The sequence below is a fragment of the Natator depressus genome, chromosome 7 (assembly GCF_965152275.1).
Source record: "Natator depressus isolate rNatDep1 chromosome 7, rNatDep2.hap1, whole genome shotgun sequence".
Classification (NCBI taxonomy): domain Eukaryota; kingdom Metazoa; phylum Chordata; order Testudines; family Cheloniidae; genus Natator; species Natator depressus.
In genome coordinates this window covers 39,330,292-39,344,419 of record NC_134240.1, presented here as the reverse complement: position 1 = coordinate 39,344,419, position 14,128 = coordinate 39,330,292, and the positions used below count along the sequence as shown (strand labels likewise).

General features: G+C 47.6%; 1 long non-coding RNA gene across 1 annotated transcript; it reads right to left on the bottom strand.

Annotated features, from left to right (window-relative positions):
* On the bottom strand, positions 1–2,319 carry LOC141990686 (uncharacterized). Its single transcript, XR_012640237.1, has 3 exons — positions 1,954–2,319; positions 801–861; positions 1–261 (listed from the first exon to the last, which is right to left on the bottom strand). It is a non-coding gene; the product is annotated as an uncharacterized LOC141990686 (long non-coding RNA).
* Between the last annotated feature and the right edge of the window lie 11,809 nt (positions 2,320–14,128).

Here is a 14,128-nt window from a genome sequence, read left to right as displayed (position 1 = left end):
ATTGTTTCATCTTATTACCCTATGGACTGTGACCACTCCTTGATTTCTCTTAAAATTCCTACAACAAACTCACTGTGTGGCCTGCCATTTCCACTTCCTTGCTAGGTGGTATTACTGGTTGGGTACTAAGTACAGTCATTGCTTCTTGGTCTTCCATTCTTTTTTTCTGCATCTCTGCCCTCCTCTCTTAGTGGACACCACCATTGTCATGATGGTTGTCCATTCCATGGAAAAGAAGGACTTGAGCTTGTTTGCCATCACCTATTAACAGAAACCAAAATCTCATACATTTTCTCATAGGAGGAACAAAAATCTGGTTTAAAAGCCAGGAACATGTTCTAGCCAATAATTGTTCCTCATGATATTATCATGCATAATGTACAGGCTAAGTATGCCTTCTACTACATAGAGATTAAACTGAATGACTGCATGTCAGAGGACCTATACTTGTAACGCCTAATGATGAGTCTCCTTCTGCCCAAGGGATAGGGATCTGTGCTTTTTGACTAAGAGGATCCCTGTTGCTCTTGTGGAGGGAGTGTGCAGCATAGTGACAACCAGCAGGTTGTAGGAGTGGGTCTGTTGCAGTATAACTGGGCCTGCCTTCCTCTAAGAGTTGCCAATGGATATTAAGTTAGTCAATGTAGTTAACCATCTATCCATCCCATCCGTTCCTAGGCTCTTACTCACTATGGAGTTGTGCTGCACGTTTGGCAGCTTTTCCCAAATGTTATTGTAAATTATAACCTTTTAGTGAAAAGCCTGGGTTAATCCATCATTATTTTAATAAAAACACCCACTGTTCTCTTATCCTGTGCATGGATGGCTCGCTCTTCCCTTCTCTCCCAAAGGGTGAACAGTCTGCAAAGAAGGCAGAATTAGCGGCACGCCATGCTCAAAAGAGCAAGCGACACATATTCACACAGACAACCCCAGGGGCAGTTCCAGCTTGGGTTCATGCCATTTGTTTGGAATATAGGTCTGCTCTGATCACTAACCACCATCATTAAGCACGGCATCCACTGAATCATATGCAGGCACATGTGCAAAACCAGACCTAGAAAAAGGCAAGACAATGCTAACATTCTATTTTGTTGTCTCGCCTACTTCTAGTTCTGATTTTGCACATGTGCCTCCATGTGATTCAGTGGATGCCATGCTTAACGATGGTGGTTAGTGATCAGAGCAGACCTATATTCCATCTAAATGGCCTTGTATTAGTTGCATTATCTAAGGTCTTCTCCATTTGGAAAACACTGTATCCTGCAGCTTATTCTAATGTGGAAGGAGTCAATGTGGCTGCTTTGGGGTTTACTTACCCCATCTGTGAATCAGCACAAGAGCTCTTAGTAGGAACAAATTCAGTTGTGGGATTAGTGGGTCATTCTGTTGCTGCAGAGCATCACAAAGAGCTCCTGCAGTGTTTTTTAGTGTGCCTTATAGAAATATAGTGATTCTTTTTAATAGGGGGTCAATCTGCTTAAATATCTTCCCAAAATTAGGTTTGAAAAAAGAAACATCTGAACATCAACAGAAAACTGCCCATGAATTCTCTTTTAATTTTAGTTTGTTTTCCTGTAGAATTGGTTTTGTTGCTAGGATTTAAATAGCCCCTTGCAGAATTTGCAAACATTGCAGCATTGAGCTAATGCATGAAAACCTCGAAGGGGGAAACAGACTCATGATGATAATGGAAGTAGACTGCTCTGTTTTCATTGTCTAAGCAGAGAGAAATACAGCAAGGAATGAATGGCATTGAACTGGGCTTTAAAAAAAACCTTCCATTTGAAGTGAGTTGTAGCTCACGAAAGCTTATGCTCAAATAAATTTGTTAGTCTCTAAGGTGCCACAAGTACTCCTTTTCTTTTTCCATTTTAATAACCCAAGGCATATTTGCCAACCATCCCTGCCTGAGCCCCAGAATTCTGGCCTGGGTCCCATGGAGATGCCAACCTGTCTTGAGGCAGTGTTCCTCCTGCATCTCCTCCCAGCTTCTAGGGGCTGCTGCTCCTGTGGCTGCTTCTCTTCTTTCTCCCCATGCAGCATCTTGCTGCTCTTCCTGTAGAAGTTGCTCTGCTCACTGCATCATCCCTGCTTCTGCAGCAGGCGGAGACAGCCACCAGCTGCGTGAATGGATTCGTCAGACTTAATGAGCAGCCGCCGCCGTCCTGTTTGGCGAAGGGGAAGGAAAGAGAGGAGGCACTGATTGGGAGGAGGATGCCAAGGGAGGTAAGGTCAAGGAAGGGGAAGATCCCACAGAAGAATGGAAAGAAGAAGTTGGGACCTTTGGGAAGGCACAGTGGGAGAGAGAGAGGGAAAAAAGAGAAGAGGGAGATGCACCATGAAAATGTTGGAGGAGGAACAGGCCTGCTACAAGTTGCTGGAGGAGTAAATGGGCCTACTGATCCCTGGGCTTCTCTCTCCCCACCAACGAAACAACATATAAGGGGAGTGAGGACCTGCTGGGGAAGAGAGGGTCTCCATCCAGATCTGTTCCCAAATGCTGATTTCTCCGGTTTCTCCCATTCTTAGGCTTAATCTGTGCCTCCCTGTGATGGGGTGGACTAGGCCCAAAGGCCCCCTACTGGAGGCCGCAGGGTTCTGCCACATGCATCCCAGATAAGGAGGAGTGGAGAGGTCCTCCAAGTGCCCTAGAGTGGTTGTGAGGAAGCAATCAGAGGGGCTGCTGGAATGGCCAATCAGAGGGCTAGGAGGGCCATATAAAAGGAGCTGGAGAAGAAAGGACTGGGTGCCTGGCTGAAAGAGCAGCAGGACCACAGACAGTTTTCTGGCAGGGTCTGGGGGAGCATCGAGGGAGCTCCTGGCTGGCTTTGGGGATTGAGTAGGTACTGAGCCCAGCGAGGGTTGCAGGAAGATAGTGTTTCCCGTGAGGAAGCCCTGGGGATATGGCCCTATACCAGGGTCAGGACTACTAAAGACTGAGCCCAGGGAGGGCTAGAGAGAGAGGCCCAGGTGGACTATATACCCTGGAAGGGGTCTGTTGTTGTTCACAGTGTGTGTGACTCAGCCAGAGGGCTGAGTTGCTGAACCCCCTCCCCACCGCAAACCACTGAAAGAACACAGATACACCCAATCAGAAGGGCATTCACGAGAGGTGGGTACTGACCCCGTTGCACTCCCTCGGTACTTTTGCATTATGCATGTGGTTTGCCATACAGATGTCTGCATGTGCCAATGGAACATCTTAGTACAGTAAATGGGGTAGAGAATGCAGGGGTTAGGGGTGGTTTGGCTCAGTGAGTGAGAGGATGGGGAAATAGCTAACAGCCTGAAAATGGCATTAGGTCCTGATCCCGCAAATGTAAGTGGGGAAATGGTCCCGCTATTGTGGGGAACTTTCCTGGCTTCTGCACTACCCCAGTGAAGTGGGCTAGTGAAAGGATCTGAGTCCTTGCTCCCACTTCCTTTATCCAGAGGCCTCCCTGCCCTTGAGGACTCCCCTTCCACTCTCCTGTCTGGCAGAGTCCCCGTAACCCTGACAAGGCTGGGCCTGGGATTCCTGGGGGGCTCGATCCCCAACCCTGCTGTGGTCACCTAGGACAGGCTAGGGTGTCCCCACTCTGGGGTTCTCTCTCTGCACCTGGCATTTCCCTTACCAACTGATCATTTTATACAATTTAAAGCAAATACAAGTTGTTTAATTAACAATTAATTTTAAAAAAGAACAAGGAAAGGTTAAAGGAAAACATCACCCTGCTCTGTGGCAGGGAACATTACAAACAGTGTCTCTGGAATGTCAGGCATTTCACAGTCTGTTCCTTGTAGGTCCCAGGCTTTCTTCTCAGGCCCTGGCTGTGCTGCAGGGGTGCTGCAGGTTGGACACTTACAATGGTGGTGGCCACACACCTCTGGGCTTTGGGCGGTGGGACCCTTCTTCCCAGTGTCAGCCCCCCCGTTGGTTTAAGATCCCCCTCCCAGTCTGGCCTGCAAGGACCCTTGGCTGGGGGTGTCTCTCTGCTCTGGGCCCTTTGGCCAAGGTCCCCCCTTGGCTGGCCCCAGTTGCTCACCACACCTGGCTCTGTGGCTGCACCTCTGCTCCCAGCACAGGATCTGCTCCAACTCTGACTTGTTTCCTGGGCTGCTTTTGTGGCCCCTCTGGATCTGGCACGGCTCTGCTCCCCGGCTCAGCTGGGCCCCTGCTGTCTCCCTAGCTGAGCCCCACTTTGTCTGACCCAGGCAATTCCAGCTCACATGGAGGGCAGGACCCGCCTGACTCCCTGATTAGCCTGCCTGTCTGTCAATCAGGCTGACCTGGAGCATTGGCCTCTCCCCTTTTGGTACTGGGAGCTAGCCAACCAAAACACCCCCACTGAATGTTAGTAAGGGGACAGCCCCTTACACAAAGACTTACACATGGGATAAATGGTCAGGAAATGAGTGGTTTCATTAGGTTCAGTACAACTAGTCATAAGTCTTTAAAAGTTAAGCATGCGAGTAAGCCTTTGCCACATCTGCATGCTTTACTTCAAAGGGCCAAGTAATTAAGACAGCCATGTCAAACAACCTAGAATTCACCAGAATGCCGGTGCTTTCAATAGAGAGACAAGGTGGGTGAAGTAACCTCTTTTATTGGATCAACTCTGTTGGTGAGAGAGACAAGCTTACACTGATCTCATCTTCAGTGCTTTCAACAGTCAGACTGCAGGTTTGCTTCTGAAGTTGTCTTTGGATTTTAGTGTTTAAATATTGGCAGGTACAGCATACGATCTAGAGTGGTGTTATTAACTGAGGAAGTATTTTGTAAACTAGTATTTTTTTTTTATAAAATTACATGTCCCTTTAACTGCTTCTCAAGAGTGGTGAATGTTAAGAAAATGAGACACCCTGATTCCTGCACTCTGATATTTTGTCTTTTCACACAATGCAGTGTAGAATCTCAAACACTAGTCTATTTAGTGGAATGATTTTGAAGCCCAAGAGGGTTAGTAAGGTCTGCAGATTGACTGGATGCTAAAATAGACTGTATTGTATTGGAAATTATTGATCCTAGTCAGCAAAAAATGCAAGAGTCTCAGGAAGTAACAATTGTGAAAACTAGACATTGGAACAAGAATGTAACCTATCTGGTAGCAAAGGTATTAAGCAACACCTCATAACTGGCAGCCAGATAAAAACAACTATGATTTTTACATTTGATATTTAGCAAACGATCAGACTAACCAAACCAGGAGTTCCAAGAAACATGCATTCTAGAGCATAGGGAACACCTGCCATTATCCCATTTAAAATCGCTATTAAGACTGAGGAATAAATTAGGTCAATGAGTTTTTGTCATGTCATCGGTTAAGTCTGTTGAGGGTCCTGTGGCTTAAAAACTGGGCTCTCCCCACTTTTGTGTTTTTTAGAGGAGAGATGGGGAATGAATTCAGTTGCTATGCGCTCAGTGAAAATCGCCTCCTTGCCCACCCCAGTCTCCCCTCTCCCCCACCAGTAAAGTGCAGGGACTCACCCTGAAGGGTTTTGTTTTGTTTGGTGAGTGGGGAGGGAGGTTGTAATGGCAGTAACTGTGTTAGCAGCTGCTACCATTTCACCGGTGGCTGTTTCCTGTTTCTCTATCCCTGTCTTGAGGGACCCAACCCAAGAAACATCTGTCTAGGTGAAATGGCAGCTGTTGTTACCAAGACAACTGCATCATCTATCACCACAACTCCCTTCCATGCCATTCGCCCCCTCTTCCCCCCCACAAGGAACTCTGAGGCCTCTGTCCTTCAAAATGGCTCCTCCCACGCTCTGCTGTAGGTGATACCTCAAGGGTTAACCAGGGGTGTTAGAACAATTTTTATAGTGGGGGTGCTGCGAGCCATTGAACCAAACTGTAAGCCCTGCATATAATGGAAACCACTTAAAGCCAGGGGGTGCTGCAGCACCCCTGGGGCTTACCATGACAACAGCCTGTCCTAATGGAGCAGATGTCTCTTGGGAACGTGCAGGAGATGAGCATATGCAGTCTGGGAAGCTTTCTCAGGCCCAGCAGAGAGGTCAATGGCTCAGTCAGCTTTAGGGCACGATTAAGAGCCCAGACCCCTTTTTTGCTAGTTCTTATGGCCAGCATGGAGTCAGGCTGGCCAACACAGAGACCGGCTTTGCAGCCAGGTCAATCAAGAGTAAGTCGGCAGGGTTGTCACCTCTGTAGGACCCCTCATAGCGAAGAGGGAACTGCAGCTCCCTTGGGCCTTCTTCCTGGTATTTCCAGGCAAACCCTGTACATATCAGAGACTCCTCCACTTCCTTCTCCCACCTTCTCTTCTATCTTTTGGGAAGTGTTTTTTGTATCTGTCTTAAGAAAACTAATATAGCTCCTGACAGAAGCGAAATGTTATACACCATTCCAGGCAGGTGTGGAATGGGGAGCACCAGTGATTACCCGTTCTCATGTGAAGCAGACACTGAAATTTCTTCCAGACCAATATCCTTTCAGCACCATTTCTGGGGAGAAACTGGGACACTTGATGGTTGGTTAAGCTCAGCCTAAACCTGACATCCCCATGCAACTGTGTATAGCCATTCTCCACACCTGCTGCTTAAAGGGGTCAATCTGGAGTCAAATCCATCACCAATTATTTCTAGTACTTACAAGTGCCTGCAAGGATGGATTTCTAATTAGGCAGAGTAGGAACATGCCTAGGGGCACCTAAACATTAGAAGTTTGCTGATCCCGGCAGGGGGCCAGGCTGGCTGAGGGGGAGACTGCCCCACACAGCCCAGCTGACAAGGTCACCTCCCAGTGTGGCCAGTGAGTGCAGCCAGGGAGCTTGTGGGGGGGTCTCTGGGCAGTCACGGGGTGGGGGATGTTGGGCAGTGGGGCGGGTTGTGGGGGAGGTCTGTGTGGTAGGGTGCTGGGCAGTGAGGTGTCTAGATGGGGCACTGGGCAGTTGTGGTGGTGGGGCTGTGCAGCGGGGCACCTAAAACTGGCAGGGGTCCCTCACAGCTCCCAGCTGCTGCAGGCCACAGGGGGCCCCCAGAGCTCTGAGCTGCTATGGGCAGCAGGGGTACCCCACAGCTCCCAGACCCCTTGGCTGGTGGGGGGGCTCTGAGCTGCTGTGGTGGCGGGGCCCTCCACAGCTTGGTGGTAGGAGGCCCCTGGAGCTCCGAACCGTGGGTGGGGGTCCCTGGAGCTCTGAGCCCCTGCAGGGGGGTGAGGGGGGGAGCTTGGAGCCGGGGTCCCCCCAACTGCCCACCCACTGGGGGCATCTAGGAGTGTGCAAGATATAAATCTGGCCTTGCGTGCCCGATGTATGGTGTATTAGCGTGAGCCATATTGTCAAAAGGCTTGTTTTCCATAGCATTAGGTGGCAGCACAGGCCAGCAGAAAATCATTTGTTCTACCGCCGAACAAATGACTCAGGACTGAGGGGAGAGCAAGCAGGCTTTCTTATATTTCAAACTGCATGCTTGAGTTACATTCAGATTTTCTTCTTGACAGCATGTGGTATAAAAAAATTCATCATTGTTCACCAGCAACTCATTGAGGCATCAGGATCAGATTGGCATGGCCTTGCTAAAGAGGCATTTTCAGCGTGAACAGAGTGACACGCTCATATAAAATCATTCTTGTAAGTTTACGAAAACCAGTAAAAATACCAAGGACAGAGATGAAGAACATGCACAAAAAACATGTTCTTGGAGGCCCTTCAGAGCAGCTAAGCTTCGGTGGAAACCGCTTCTGAATCTTTTATTTTAAGCTGATGCTGTAATTTCCTCCAGATAGAGAATTTTAGCAGCATTTCTGTGGAGCAGAGCACTGATACTTTCTCCATAAGATAGAAGAGGTAAATAAAGAATGTAGCTTCTTTGCAAAGAAACTGCTACATTCTGCAACTAAACAGCATATCAAGCCGAGGATCTTAGTTAAGAGGAAAAAAATAAATAAAATGCGATATTTTTCCAAAGCAGAAATACTCCTGTTATCTTCACATTCCCTCCTACTGTCTGACAGTGGAGAAGACCCTGTATCAGAATGTAGCTAATACCCATCTTAATTATGGAGCAGTAGTTATCATAACTAATTTTTGAAGCCACAATCATATTATCACATTCAAGAGTGTTTAACATATCAATAAAGAGGCATTTGTAAGTATTAGTGAGGTGCTCAGCATTGCCTGGAAAATACCTGTGCTTACTATTGTGGTGGAGGGATGTCTGGTATTTCTCACCTGTTCTAAAACTCAGGCTTCACAGCATGCAGCTTCAGAAAAAATGCTAGCTCTTGTGTGTGCTCAAACCAAGAATGGTGACAAATGTCAAATGGGTCAAGCCTTCATTAGGACTATATGAGATGTTTCCCCTCTCCCCCCAACCCCAAATAAGTCAAAAATGAACATGGGCTAAATGTCTCAACATAATTAACTGTAGCACCCAGAAACTCTATACTTCATAGGGAATATAAAATAACATAGGCGCATCATATATATGCGGTTTTATCCAAAATGATCCCTAAGCACTTTATAAGTGAAGGCACCAATGCTGTAATTGGATCCACACTGGTGGACCCTGTGTGTTTGTCAAGTCCCATGAACACCAGTGGAACTCCATGCAGGTGGACTCTTATTGCAGGATCATATGCATACACCTGGTAGAAAAGTAGATTTGAACCAAGAGCCCTCACTGCACCAGCCAAGGAATAGGGGGTGTTGTAGGGAACATTCCCTCAAGTAAGGGAGAGGGGGAGCTCTGCCACCCTTTTCCCCCTTACTGTAACCCCTTCATAAAGCACCACTGAAATGCAGCTAAATTTTTTATGCAGTGACTAATTGTACATACATGGTGCCAATATTGACTTTACCACAGCTATATGGCTAGCGTGAACTGAAAGCTAAAATGTTTCTACCGATATTACCCAGTGGAATATAGCGATTTACAGAGAGTCATTAGAGACAGCGACGTTAGGGAGCTCAGAGAAAGCAGTTATGGTCCGCTAGGTCAAACTTGAAACGTTTCAAAGACTGACTCAATGGATCAGTTTAGCTCCCAAAGCACAATTATAGGTGAAATGAATGTTATGTATCTCATTTTGCTGACTCTTGTGTTTTATCAGGGATGGCTGGGATATGTATGAATTGTTTAGGGTCAAGCACAGGGCTATGGCTCCATGGGCTCCAGGTTTGTATAAGTTTTGGTGGTGTTCAGAACGGGTCTAAGCAAGTGCCCCATGCTTTGGGGGGCCCTGCACTTCAGGGGGATTTGGGTTCCAGGGTGGCCTGGAGGGCTAGCGGGGGGCTTAGCAGCAGCGAGCGACCCAGCCCCAGCCCACCCCTGCTTTGCTCCCTCCCCACCCCCATTCCACCCCAAGCCCCTTCCCCTCCAAACTCCTGCCCCGCCTCTTTCCGGCTTCTACCCCCTCCCACGAGTGACACCGGGAGCCAGTGGAGTGGAGCGGGGCGGGCTGGGGCCGGGTTGCTTGCTGCTGCTGTTGCCAGGCCCCCTGCTAATCCCCTAGGCCACCCTGGTCCCTGTGTCCCCCAAAGCACCGGGCCCCCCAAAGCGCAGTAAGCCCAAACATTGAGGGAGCCGGGCCCAGGTTCATAAATATTGGTGGAACATGGGCACAAAGGGCTCATATAACTCGCCGTGTATGTATGGCTGGTGTAATGGGATGAAACTAAGCAAATTTTTTTTTTAATTCCTAAATGTCAGCAACTTCCCAACAAAATTGAACTGTGATATACCCTCCCAAAAGAAATTGTGGGAGGTCCATCACGTTGGCCATTTACAATTGGGTTGGACAATGCACTAGGAAATATACTGTAAGCAGAAGTCCTGTATTGGGGCTTAAAGCAAATCCTATTGAAGTCAACCGAATGTCTCCCATTAGAACAGGCATTGGATTAGGTCTTTGGTGCCCTGTTCTGTTCTGTTTCATTGCTAATTTGTATAAGCCACATTGTGAGGTCATTCCTCTGAGTAAATAATTAAAAACAGAGTAAGGCCCTCCGAGTTTGCCCTGGGAATTCTGTAGTTGATTAGATAAGCACATTTCCCAAGCAGTGCACCATATTGTAGGATAAATATCAACACTGCATTGCATCACTTACATTCATCAATTTTTGATGGAAACCATACACACACACAATCTCAGAATGTTTCCAAGTTTAATCTTGGAACAGGGCCCTGAAAATCTTTAACTAATCTGAATTGTTTTGTCACCTCTGAGTAAGATATTTTGTCTTTGTGAGACATAAATATGTATTCCTTACAAATTTCACATGGAATGGTAATTACAGTGCAGCTCTGAATAAAGAGCCTGATTTGCAATCATAAAGAGGCCCTCCTTTCATTACTGCTTATAAACAACTGTAAAAGATGGAAGCTATTTAAAGCTCCAAATCTACCCTGTATTTCTCTTGACAAGGTTGCACATTGACTCCAACATGCAGATTGACAACTTTCTGGCATTTTGGAATGTTCCAACTGCAGTAAATATGTGGTCCTATTTATTTTAGAACTCCCTTCCTACAGCAGCCACTGACTCTCACAAGAAAGAGCTGAGAGCAATATTTGGCATTTGTTTCCTGTGCATTGCAGTTTTCCTGGTTCATTAACCATCTTTATGTAGATGTAAGTTCTGAGTCTGACATGGGTTATTTTGGGGCCTTGTCAAAACTAGATTTGTCTAAATCTGGGCAGTGTTTGTTTTCGAAAATGTAAGATATTGCTAAAACTTTTTTTTTCTTTAAAGCAAATCTTGCATTTTTTTCAGTAATTACATTTGTATTGGAAATTCACATCCCAGAAGTCATTAGCTGGACTTGTGGAAGAATAAAAGGTGACACATTTGATGTTTCACAAACATCTGCGTTAAGACATTGCGCCATATCTATTTTCCCAGATGCAGAATGGAAGGAAAACGCATCATCACAGAGTGATGGAAATTGAACATCAGGTCAGCTGTCACTAGTAAATAGATTGTGTTTATTATTATTATACATACTGACATTGGACAGCATAGTGCTGTACAATAAGCAGAATGTGCTACAGAAAACTGAAAGAGCCCTGAAGTAAAAATTTGTGTGTATATATATATATATCTGACATGAACATATAATACAAGCCAATACTATCACATAACCTGAGCTGTACATAAGCATATATAATAAAAGCTGTACCAAACAGTAGCAAAAAAAAAACAACCCAGCCTTGTGGTTAAGACATTGGACTGGGACTCTGGAGATTTAGGTTCAGTTCCCAACCCCGCCACAGACTCTCTGTGTGATCTTGTGTAATAGGGTGCTCGGATGGCTGGGCCTGGCAGACTAGTGGTTGGCACACCTGACTTCCAGCCTCTTGCTTCCCTGGCAGAGGTGCCTCAGTCATTACAGAGGTGTGGTAGGGGGAGCTAGGCCCTCCTTCTCCTCTATCTGCTGCGCTGGCCTACTCCTTACCTGTTTCTTCAGTTTGGGGCATGGTCCTTATAGCCCAGTCTGTAGTGGCTCAACTCAAGGAGTGCCCTCTTGTGGACCTTTTGTGGTATCCTGCCACAGCCTCAGGTCCCTCTTGGCAGGGCAAGCATAAGAGTGGAAGGGCCTAACCCCACAATTTCTCTGCAGTTCAAACACACACTTTCCCCACTGCTGGGTGCTCCTCAGTCAGGGATGCAGTACTTCTGTCTCAGTAACTCTCCTGGCTGTCAGGCTCCTTGAGATGCTTCCCTCATGCTGAGAGGCAGCTAGCTACTGTCTCTTCACCAGTCAGACCTGAACTGAGCCAGGCTCCCTCCTTTTCTTCCCCTCCAGGGCTGGTGTTGGCCGCCGGTATAGCGGGGCAGGGCTAGCTGGATCCATAGGCTCTCTTGAACCCTTTTCCTGCTGGTGTGAGGTTTCTCATCCCGACTGCATTTTGGTCAACTGACTCAGTCTCTTTGTGCCTCAGTTCCCCATCTATAAAATGGGGATAATAACCCTCCTTACATGTTTAGATTCCATGATTGTGGTGCAATATAAGAACCCAAATAGAACTAGTGAATACTGCAAAACAGATGTTCGCTATTCATGAATGTTCCACAAACAGATTTTTGGCTGCACTCTGGTTTTCAAGCGGCATGCCTGGTCAAAAAGGGACCCTGGCAGCCGGTGTTGACCGAGCCACTAAAAGTCTGGTCGGCGGCGCAGCAGGGCTAAGGCAGGCTCCCTGGCTCTATGTGGCTCCCAGAAGCGGCTGGCATGTCCAGCTCCTAGGCTCAGGGGTGGCTATGGGGACTCTGTGCGCTGCCCCCACCCAAGGGCTGGCTCTGCAGCTCCCATTGGCCGGGGTTGGCGCCTGTGGGCGTGGGCAGCATGCAGAGCCCCCTGACCCCTCCACCTAGGAGCTGGATATGCTGGCTGCTTCTGGGAGCCATGAGTAGCCAGGGCAGGCAGGGAGTCTGCCTTAGCCCCACTGCGCCATGGACCGGGAGCTGCCTGAGGTAAGCATCGCCCGGCCAGAGCCCACACTCTAACCCCCTGCCCCAGGTCAGAGCCCCATCCCGCACCCTAACTCCCTCCCAGAGCCCCCTCCTACACCCCAAACTCCTCATCCCTGACCCCATACCAGAGCCCACACCCCCATCCAGAGCCTGCGCCCCCTCCCACACTCCAATCCCCTCAGCCCCAACCCAGAGTCCCCTCCTGCACCCCAAGCCCCTTATCCCTGACCCCATACCAGAGCCAACACCTTCCACCGCAGCCCCCACCCTCTCCGACACCCCAACTCCCTGCCCCAGTCCTGAGCCCCCTCCCACAGGTGTAACTGCTTTAATACATTTAGCTGCACTGTGACTGCATGTGCAAATCAAATATTTACATGAGCCAAACCTAATTTGCACATGCTAGCATGGCAATTGTGTGTGCAGCTTAGGCACACAAATGAGTGGGTATAGATGAGTGCACACCGTTTTGAACATTAGCCCCAAAGTATTTAACCCTTTTCCCAATCCATCTCCCCACTATGAAAGTCAAGAGAAGAGTGTTCCAGGAGTTAACACAGTGACTCCTGTCCACTTTCAAAGGTTTTAGGTCTGCAGAGATTAGCTCTATTACACTTCTCTGAACCTCAGCTAGTTTGGCCTCCATTTTTTCTGAGAGCAGACACGGGAGAAAAAGCCCAGCAGCACAACGAGAAAAACAACTTTACACATCTGCTTGAGAAAAGCAACCGGGAAGCCCAGACTGATTTTCTTTCACGTTTGCAACTCTTGGCTAGGCTTAGTGAAAGCGGGTGGAGAATAAGACGGAGCAGTAAAGTGAGCAGCATCAAGGGCTAGATCCTGGATTCTTTGAACACACTAAATACCCATTGAAGTCATAGTGAATTTGTGTACTGAAAAACTGCAGGCTGTTAACTCGTCCTGTTGTGGGGCTCATGCAACATGAATTAACTATAGAGAACAAGTGGAAAATCTATAATCCAATATCTGTTTTTTCTTGCGTTGCTTTATCAGAATCTGATTGTTCTGTCCTCACACACATGCTCGCTTTCAAACGTTCAGGCCTGAGCTCAGTCTTTCCGTTCCCCTAGTTGATGTTGAAAAGTTGATGTGCACTTCTCTGCTGTTCAATGCTTAGCAGAGGCAGCTTCACTGACGCACAGTAGATCTGCCTCAGGCTCACTTCATTCACATGTACTCCCCCCTCTGAAAGAAATCACATTAAGCGTTAGATCCTCACTGATCTCCTTCTCAATATACCATACAGTTCAGCAGATCTATTTGTTCTTCAGTATGGTAGACTGAATCTCCAGTTGACACCATGGTGTCATTGGATTTGTTTAATCTGAGATTATATCATGACCCTAAAACATTCTCCTAGACTCTCTGGAGCTAATTCAAAATCCCCATAACCAAGGAGTCATTCTGTCACCTGAGGCTCTTCAGTCATATGGAGATACTCCTCTCCTCCACATCCCCACCTCCCATGAGTAGAGGAGCTGCTATAGAAGCTCCTCACCCAAGGCTGCTTTTTAGCCAAGGGGAGGCCTCACTCAGATGGCTAATCCCACCCTCTGGCTGCTTTGCACCACAGATGTTCAAGGCCCCTGGAGCTCAGACCAGCAACTGGCTTTGAAGTTTTAGGGAGGCTGTAGCTTATGTATTTTAACACACTCTTAATGTAAAATACTAGCTTTGAAGGTTGTGCAG